Source organism: Strix aluco, chromosome 13, assembly GCF_031877795.1.
Source record: "Strix aluco isolate bStrAlu1 chromosome 13, bStrAlu1.hap1, whole genome shotgun sequence".
Lineage (NCBI taxonomy): Eukaryota > Metazoa > Chordata > Aves > Strigiformes > Strigidae > Strix > Strix aluco.
In genome coordinates, this window is record NC_133943.1 from 4063920 (window position 1) to 4074283 (window position 10364).

Here is a 10364-nt window from a genome sequence, read left to right on the forward strand (position 1 = left end):
CAGGTGGGACGTCTGCCTTGCGGGGTCTGTTTTTGCCAAGGAGACGTTGAAATTATTGGCTGGTTCTTCAAAGATCTGCAGCGGCTCTTGATGTTCCTCACCGGAGCGGGGCAGCGGAAGAAAGTCGCCTGGGAAACGTTCTCCGGAAGTGAAAATTGAGGGCTTTAATTCTCTTGAATAGCAAAATACAGTTTCTAAGGATGAGAAGCAGCCCACACAGCCTTTAGACATGTTTGTACCCAAACAAACCCACGTTGTACCCAACGTGCTAATATCTTTAGCACGTAAATAACTCCAAATAAGCTATTGGGTAAGGCTGGCTGAAAAAACCCAGGATAGGTTTGCCTTTTCCACAGCACTAACCTGATCCGCAATCGTGCTAGTTGGTCAGGAGGTTATATCACCCAAGATCGTAATTACTAATTTGGCTCATGTGTGTAGGACAGGGTGGTCTTGTTTTTCCTGAAGAAGCTCTTAAAATTGTCCAGTTCAAGCTAAGTGACCATTTCCCCCCTTCACCCCCATAATTACGTTCAAGGGTATTTGCAGTTACGCTGAGTTTCTCAGAAATTTCCCTTGTATTTCTTTTGTAAACTCTGGTCGCAGCAGCAGCAGACAGCTGAGGATATAGCACACTGGTGTCACTTTTAAAGCCTCTTATATTAATTTCCATACACCTCTGGGCCTGCCTCTGTCCACAGAGTACAACTAACATCAGGGATTTCCATTTCAGCCCTTTACTTCATCCCTGGCCTTACATTTAATTTGGTTTGGTGTTAAACTTGGAGTTGCAGGGATGGGAATCTGGCTGATGAGACCAAATGGGGAAAAAGGTGCTGCGATTGTTTTCTCAATGTCAGCAACCCGTTGTTTTAAGGTATAATTTGTGCCTCTGTCTGCACAAATACATCTGGAGCTAAAGCATGATAAGACAAGTTGATCTTTAACAATCTTTATCTACTGTTTTGTGCTGCTAGGAGACAATTTCCAGGGTGAGTCAGTTGGATTTTGCACGTAGTCTTTCTCTGGAAAATGCAGCCATGATGTACGTTAGGGCCATAGTTAAAGAACACCCTGTCATTGTGGGAAAGAAAGAAGAAACTGGTAGAGGTTTACAGTAGCCTTGAACTTAATGCCCTTTGCTTTGTTTTCTTTAGCCTCAAAGGGAAAAGAGCAAATGTTTTCTGCAGTGCATCAGCGTCTGCTGCAGGTCCCACCTGTACAGTATTTGTAACATTAAAAATGAAAGCAAATTTGTGGACAGCCTTAGTTCAAAAACTCACTGAGACAGGTCAGAGTGGGAAGAGAAGCAAAACGACAACTGTGGTGCAAATTACAAGAATCCTTATGACTGAGGCAGAAATCAGGTCTGCTTCTGTGTGCGCAGACTGCGGTGGGGAGCTCCTGCCTCCGCAAAGGCCCGGGGAGCCCAACGCCTCGCCGCCATGAAGGTATTTTAAAATATTTATGCCTCAGAAGGGTCCTCCAGGTGCTCTCCAGGCCCAGCTCTTGCTTTGTAGTGTTCTGCTTTTCTGCTGTTGAACATTTCAATATCCATAACACGGCACCTAAACTTCCAGCTACACTGGCTTGTGATGCGCATGGAGACCACTCGGTACCGCTCCTTACCAGGACTAAGCAAAAAGATGCATTAAAACCAGTTTCTTGTTTAGACATAAATATTCACACCTCTGATGTGACCATGAGCAGTCTTGCTTGCTTGGAAGCCAATGGAAGCCAACTAAGCAAAAAAAGTAGAAGCAAAAATAGCAATTTCCCCACTCTGATCTCCATGGTGGAGTTTGCTGGATGTAGGATTGACGGGATTGACAGAGTGTTTTACATCATTTGGGGAATGCCTGGAACAGTAAAAACCACCTATCAGATCTTCAGGACATAGAGTTCAGTGTAACTTCATCAGTTGAAGCTCCACTACGGAATATTCTGGTTCTTTTCAGTGTATAGTTTTAACAAACTCAGTGGCCAAATCTTGCGTCTTTCCCTAATTTGTTCAAGATGCATGCTATAAATCATCCCGGACTGACCCATGAAGGAAAACTAACTTGACAAATCCCTTTCTGTATTCATTTTTGTCAAAACATTATTTATGACAATGGGTAGGTTGCTGATAGCTGTGGCTATTGTTGCCCAGGACCCTGTGGGTTTGATATACGTTCAGCCGGAGCTCATGCGGATGCCTTTCCTCGGCTGTTTGTTTCTCGTGTTAAGACTTGTGTCTTATAGTGAAGAATCTGATTTATTAAAAACCGCTTTATAATATAGTAAGACAGATGTCAGCAATGTTAAATAGCTCCATAAATTTTGCCTCTCTTGAGCAGATTAAATGTGCAATTATTTGAAGCGTGATGAAGGCATCCTGCACCAAGGCAGCGTTTTAGTAACCTGATAACGTGAGCAGTTTTAGCCGTGTTCTTACGGAAATGAAGTTACGTGATTGCACTGCCTCTCTCTTCTCCCACAATAAATACTCAAACTTGATAGCTATTTCCAGCTGAGGGCTTATGTCACACAGACAATTTCTGACGGATTGCAAGTGACAGTGCTGGGCACCTGTATCTGGCTGATTATTTCTGTGGCATGTGGGAGATGGGGAAGGTCTGGAATTGCTGTTTAACACCTCTGTGCTGTGCATGCGGGTATTCACCTCCGCGGGAGTTTGAAGTACAGCCTGAAGCCTTGCCTGGAGCCTTCCTTTGGAGAGATGGGGGTTGCAAGGGCTAAAAAAAGCCCTAGGGACTTTTTCTGCATTCATTTATGCTTTCCTGCCCCTATAGAAAAATTTTCTCTTTCTATTCCCAGAGTGATGTCCACAGCGTCTTTCTTTGCTTGTCTCCACCCTGTCAATTCCAGGTTCCTGAAGCTCCCAGGGCTGTTTCCAGCCCACATGATGCTCAAGAGTCAAGGAGTCGGGCTGGCAACACAGAGCCCTGGGACAAACTCAGCTTGGGGCACAGCCTGGGGCCACAGCCTCCCATCCCCAGCTTGTGGCTGGGTGGGGAAATCACGTACTGTCCTTTTGTCTCATTCTCCCTGTCTGTAAATTAGCAGTGCCAATTAACTTCCAAAAATAGGTGGAGGGTTTATGGCTTCCAGCAAAGATTGTAAACTTTTATATATATATAAAAATTTATATATATATAAAAATATTAATTATAATCACTCAGCATTAACATGGGCCTTCCTTGTACTAGAGCAAGTAAACATTTGTTTCCCAAGACATAGGCTCACAATACTCTAATATTAAACATCTCTCTATATAAGCAGGTATCACAGCTCCTTTCCAACCCACATGCTTGTGTTTCTTTCCCAGTGGGAAACAAAGTGCACAGGGACAGGGAGGCAAAGGTGACATGTCCCCATCTGAGGCTGGGAAATGCTCCTGGATGCTGTACCATGGGCTTGTGGGCACAAAATCACACAATTGATTCTTTCAGAAATCCCACTGTGGATTTTTTTAAGGCTTTGAAATAATTTAAACAGGGTGATATTTGTATAATCAATGCAATAGCCCCAATAAACATCTTTTCCCTCTCTTGGCAGGCAGGAGTTACACGCACTATGGGTCTGCCCCCATGACACACAGTGGCTGCAGCTCTTGGTTGTGGGGCTGTGGGGAAGGCACCAGCCAAAGGGAAAACCTAACGAAGGTCACAGAGGGATATGCTAGTCCTAGGGCCTGGGGGGTGATGACAGGCATAATTTATCTCTCTCTATTGCAGGTTGAGTGAACCTGGCCCCACACCTCTATTTTCATGTCTCTAACACAACCTCATCCGGCTTTTGGATTTTGTCCCACTGCCAAGCGCTATGTAAACCACCGCGGTGCCTTGCTGCCATTAATCACCAGAGCCTTTTCCTGGGCTGCACTGTGATTCCTTATAGACTATAACCTCCTTATCATTCACACATAATCTTGTTACGGCTTTATACCTACTTGCATGATCCACTTATCAGCCAATAAATCTAAGCAAGACCAAATAGTGGATAATAACACAAATTTGCTGGTTCCTGGTATGGATTTGCCAGGCACTGTCTTGGGCTGTGTCACTAAGGCAGTTTCTAAACAATATATTTTTGCAGCAATGCTTAAAGCAGACACACCTCGCCCCAGTTCTCCCCCCATGAACCTGGTTTATTTTTATTCCCCAGCCATTACTACTTGCTGTTTTCACCTTGAGACGTTTCCTGTACAACCACCCTCCTTTCATAAATTGTTCTGTGGGCAATAAAACACCCTGCCCTCTCCTTGAGTCCTGTGGGCACGGGCAGAGTGGTCAGAGCAATATGAATTCCAGATCTGCATTTTTGAGCCTTCCCACTTTCCTTTGCCTTGATATATTTATGGTAGATTTCAGGCCAAAGGTAGGATTTTAGGAGAAAGTTGAGTTTTATTATATGGTTAAAAAAAAATCCAGATTAGGGGATGCTCTCCATCACATGGGTCAACATGGTCATGCTGAGAGATCAAAAAAAAAAAAGTCCCCCAAACCATCAAAGCAGGAAAGTTGAAGTACGACAGTTTTCTGTGGGTTGCAGGTGAGCTGGGAGCTAAGATTTAAGTGGCAGATGAAGAACTTCATTGCAGTAGTTTTGAAATATGGACCTATAAATCCCCAATTTTCTACATGCACAGCCAAGCATGTTCCTGTAGATTTATTTTGTTGAATGTTAAGTGGATCAATTTTACTGAGGTTGGCTTGATTTTTTTTTTTTTTTTCAGTAGAATTTAATTCAACATAAACCCTATTAATTAGTCTTTTTGTTCATATTTCCTCATTTAGATGTTTGTACAAGGAAAGGTTGGGAGCAATCGGAAAATAGCGGAAGCAAAATAAATGTTCTCTAATCTCTCTTCAAGCCCAGACTGAAATGTTATTAGTACTTTTGGGCTTGTCTGGATTAGTTTCTTAAGAAGCTGAAGCTGAACAGATCTAAATAGATTATTAATTTAGTAAAGCACAACCTCTCCAGGGTCTGAGCCAAACGAGTATCACATTGCTTTGCTTTTCTCCCATGTACACACAGGTTTCTGGGGTGGATACAGCACTCCTTTAAGCAGGGGATGGTGTGAGCAGAGACCTGTGAGCACCACTTGTGTGTGCACCATGTGGCAGCAGCGGGCGATGGGCACCTTCAGCCTCTCCTCCTCCTCCTCACCATGTTCCTTGTGTCTTTGGTTTAAGAAATGTGGGCTGGAAACAGCTCACGCCTTATTGCCTCTACCACAATGTTGATTTGAATCTTAGCTTATGGTGATAAATATCATTATCCTTTTCAACCAGGGTAATTCCTCAATTCCTCTGAAATCTGCTGTCTTATACTTTTATCCAGTGAAGAGATGCTGATATTGAAAAAAAGGATTTTTTTTCTGGGGTGTTTGTTTGAATAACCACAAGGGTATAAATGGGTTGGAAACTGAGGCGGATAGACCTGTGAAGATGGGGTTATTGGCTGTCACTGATGTTGGCCCAGATTAAAGCTCCACCAAGTACCCTGCGAGTGATGGCTGGATGCTGGGAGACTCTGTTAAGAAGTTTTCTACCTCCCGTTCATCTCCCTTGCAAGGCCAGCAGTGTCCAGCCTCCCCCATGGGTGTGTTTCTGTGCATGGGCAGTGCAAGCCATGGCAAAAAGCAATTGGAAGGTGTTGACTTTGGCCACAGAGGCTGAGTTTTCAACGGGACAGAGCTGACCAACGCAGTGCAGTGCCCTGCTGCCCCTATGCCCAGGGAGGGCATAAAAGGATTGGTCCCTCAGTGGCGTTACATCCAGCAATACAGCACACTGAGCAGGATTTAAACCACTTCCATATGTTGCAGGCTTCACCCATCACTTGAAGGAGGGCAGAGGAAACGGGGCATCACCCAGAGAAAGCAGGCAGTGAGCAACGCACCATGCTGGCAGTATTTCCTAAACCTGAGTTACGATTCAATAAAATAAAAAAAGTCCTTACAGTCAAGGAATTTAGAGTTAATAATCAAATATTTAATAAGAAAGGAAGGCATACAACCGAATGGGTTTGGCTGTTGGAGGAGCCCATAAATAAGAGTGAACTGGCTTGATGGCCCTGTGCTTGCTCTGAGAGACAGGCAGCCAGCTCCTGCTCCACCATGCTTGGTCGCAGGGCTTCTAGCAGAGTGGCTGCGCCAGTGTCACCGGGAGTGCAACCTGGCTCCGCGTGTCCTCCGCCTGAGGAAAGCCAGCCTGTGAGATGTGGTGGGTCCTTCCCCCCTCTCTCCGACCGCAGTTGATTGCAGCATCTGGTTGGAAGTGTGAGAGTAATTCCTTCTGGGCTTTAGTATTGGTGGTAGGAAAAAGATCGTGTTTTGTGAGGTTTCCATAAGTGACACCTGCACTTCAACAGCTGAAATGCCCCGAGGCAGTTCGCTTCTCATTACTTGAGGGTTTTTTTAACCCTTTCCACAAGGATGGCTCCTGTGGCCGTTGCATGATGGCAATATTTGGCATTTAGGGCTGGCCTTATGTGGGGATGAGCAAGATCAGACTGAATTTATGGCTCATTTCTCTCCTTTCCTCCCAAATAACTCATTTAGGATGGATCAGTTTTTGGAGGTGTCTCTCTCTTCCTATTGCCTGTTGAAGGACTCTGCAGGGATAGCTCAGACACCACCATGCCCTTGTTGAAAAAGTCTGATTTTAGGTTCCTTACAGAGTCAAAGCTCCCACTGAACAACTATTCAATATGTATAAACGGGTCAAAATATCAGAGGTTTAGGTCACTTTGTGGAAAAGCAAACCTGCTCGCATTTAGGGACAAAATATTTTCAGAATTGAAATGAATCTGCCAAAGAAAATACATTTAAGCTATTAGGGAGGAAATCAGAATGAAACTTTCTTGCTGAGATCAGAATAGCAAAGCCTGGAAACGTGAAGCAATTTGTCTCTTGTACGAGTTATATCCAGAATCAGCAGCAATAAGTCTCAGCTTAAGCAAACAATGAATTTTTCTCAGTTCTTTTTCTGTTTCCATAGTTTTTGATAGGAAAATGGAGTTTACACATAACCCTGACATTGTTAGTATTCTTCCAGCTGCTTTCTATTTGTGAGACTGCGTGTGTCATATTTATCTTGTACTCTTTAAATAACCACAATTTTATTAGTACCTCCTTATAACCTCTCTAAACATAGTACTATTTTGGGAAGAACATGACAATTTTGCATAAGAAAACATAGAGTGCCATACAAAATGTGAAAGGAAGGGAAGGCAATGATGATAAGTAGAGCTGAGTAGAATGTTTCCGGATAGTTTTCTGAGGGAAAATGTCCCTTTGCAAAATCAACATTTACAATGGACAGATTTCAGTGCTGTGAAGTACTTTTAATTTTATTTTGGAAAAATTAAATTGATTTCCTAGTCTTACCAGAAAGGCACTTCTCAATTCTTTTTTTGCATACTGGCAGGAAGCAATGTGAGTAAAGGTCTTCTAAGCGAGCATGTAAAAAAATGGTTAAAAAGTCACTCAGTGCTCCTAAAATTGAATTGCTTTATTATATACTTTTTGTCCCAATATAGGAAGAATATTTTTTAAACATTATACCTTTTTGTCAGAAAGGAGTTCCATGTTCTTGTGTCAAAATAAACAAATAAAATGCATACTTATTTCCTATTTTTAATAATACTACCTCTATATGGTAACAGGAATATGATACACCCTGGTCTATCTAAGCTTTTAATCACCTGTACAACTTTCAGCATCTGAACGAACTTAAAACTATTTCTGTGCTTAGAACATCACAAAAAGCTGATGTGGCTAATTTTGGCTCCAGTCAAGTGCTTTTCTGGTTCAGACCAAAATGACCAACTTGGTGTATGGAAATAGTGATTTGATTTTTACCTCCCCCTAATATTTCTAGGCATAGTAATGGGAGCATCGATATAATTAATGCAACAGAAAACTTATTGTCCAGTTTGGGACTTTTCAGATTTTTTTTCTTCTTTGATTTCTGAACAGACTTCCAGGAAAAGACATCTACATTGCTGAAGGTATTGCTGTGATTCATGACTCCTTCATATTTTTCAGTAAAAAAGGGCTTAATCCATTTAAGTCCCTTCAAAATTAATTGGCATGTTTAGCAGTTTCCAGTAATAAATATTATTACATCTGTTCCATTGTTTCCTGCTGAAAAGTTGTTTTGATTTTAATTTATTTCTGATGATTCCCCCCAGCCTCCATTTGGGGAAATCATTCCCTTTTAATTCATTTCATTTGGAGCCCGACTCCGCCGCCGGCGTTTCCCTGCGCTCGGGCTGCAGCTGCCTGCACTGCACCTGCAGGGACGGCGGCAAGCGTGTTCGCCGAAAAATGCACCTTGGTGCGATAATGGGATGGGATAGGATGAGTTTCTATAGGCAACAGCTCAGCTGAGGGTTGTCACCAAAAAGTGGTGCTCTTGGAGCAGAACAGTTGTATTGACACATGGCAATCTTCTGAACTTTCTTGTATATGGCTCCTTTCACCCTGCATCCCTAATTGCTGGGCTTGTGATGGGAGCAGACACAGCGTGGCCAACATCTACTACACTGCTTGCAAAATATTCACAAGTTTTCTTTAACTGATGGCCACAAGGTATTGCTCGGTGTTTTCCTTGTTGAAATATGGTATAGATGAAAGCTGTATGTGCTGTCCCTCGGCTGGTGGCTGCGGGGTTTCTGATGGCGTGGAGGCATGCTCATAAATCCAGTAATTGATGGGCACATTTCTTGTGTGGAGGATCACCACAAATCTCTCTTCCCAGAGAAAAACAAATCACTAGTTGGACATGTCAGCTTTCGGTCCTGACAGCTGAGGTTTGATTACCTGAAGCTACTTTTGATTTATATCTTTCTCATTCATACAAGTGTGGAGCAAATAACTGGCTTTGTAAGCTTCTTCATCCATTTGAAAATGCTACTGCAAACCTGAGTTACATATTGATTAACTGTTGGTTGTGATTGCTTTGATTTTACTCCTTTACTGCCCAGGGCTTTTCTGAATTTGCCTTTGGTGAGCTTAGAGCTGGAGTAAAACACATACTTTGCATGGAGGGTTTCCTCCTTACATGTTAACATTTTAATTGTATTTCCCATGAACACGCTCTACCGTGGAGTTTATTTTCATCTTGGGATTTCTTGTGAAATTGTGAATTGCTGAGAATGGGATGTTGTGGGCTGGGAAGGTCCCCTCTGCTTACTGGTGAGGAGCGTGGGGGTCCAAGGACCAAACTGGGCAAACACAGGTTCCCTGAACCGCAGAGGAATCCGACCTTTTCCCAACAACCCTGGGCTCCCAGTCGTAGCACTGCAGCGCTCTCTGATGATTTATTCTAGGTCAATTCCTGCTGGTGGTGACAAGTGACTTCGGGTGATCTGTGTGCTTAATATACCAAGCAGAATCCATAGGGAATGTTATTTATCTTGAGTTATAGATTGGTTAGTGACTTCTGTGTCTTGCGATGCACAACTGGTACAGAGATTTGAGCTAAACCACATACACATGTATTGTCATCAATCCATTTCTAAGAATCTGCTTGTATTATCTTTTTCCTTTACAAAGTGCAATACAGCCGAAACTATTGACATGGCAAAAAAAATGAAACATCTATTGAGGCTTTTTAGTTTCTTCTGAGATCCTTAGGATAAATTAAAAGATAGTTTATGGGAACGTATCATGTGAATTACAGACTCCTACTCACACGGATGACTGTTCAGTCAAAGCAGTGTGGCCCACACGCTTCCAGGGCTGTGCAGAAGATGTTTTGATTTTCATGCAGAGCTGGAGAACTAAGGAGCAGACAGAATTGGGAGCAAAACACAGTAGGTTTTTGTCCGTAAAAACAGGTTTTCCAATGGGACTAAACACCCTGAAGCCATCTGCTCCAGTGGGGACTCTGGTGACAACATGCTGGTACCTCCTACAAACCTAAACTCTACTAGTGCATTTACACACAGGCAAGCCCCCCCAAATCAAGTGAAAAATATTTACATTTTTGGAAGCAATTTCTGCCCCCTGTGCATGTCCACCCCGGGATTAGCTTGCACTGTCCCCACTGGCTGTTCTTCAGCCTCCTATGGTCCAGGGCTGAACCTTGGACTCTGTGTTACAGAGGTCCATCATTAGTCTTTCCCACTGAACATCTGGTCCCGCTTGCTGTTACTATCCTCCATCCAAATTTTGCAAATGTCCTTAAGTATTTTGGAGTGCTTGTCGCTGCGCAGAAGGGACAAGCACCTTGATGAATAACATCACGTGTAGTGGAGCAGCGGAAATGGCCAGTAGATGAGGTGAGTTTCAGTGGGGAAGACAGAAGCAATCCGGATGAGAAATTGGAGGGGTGGGATGCCTG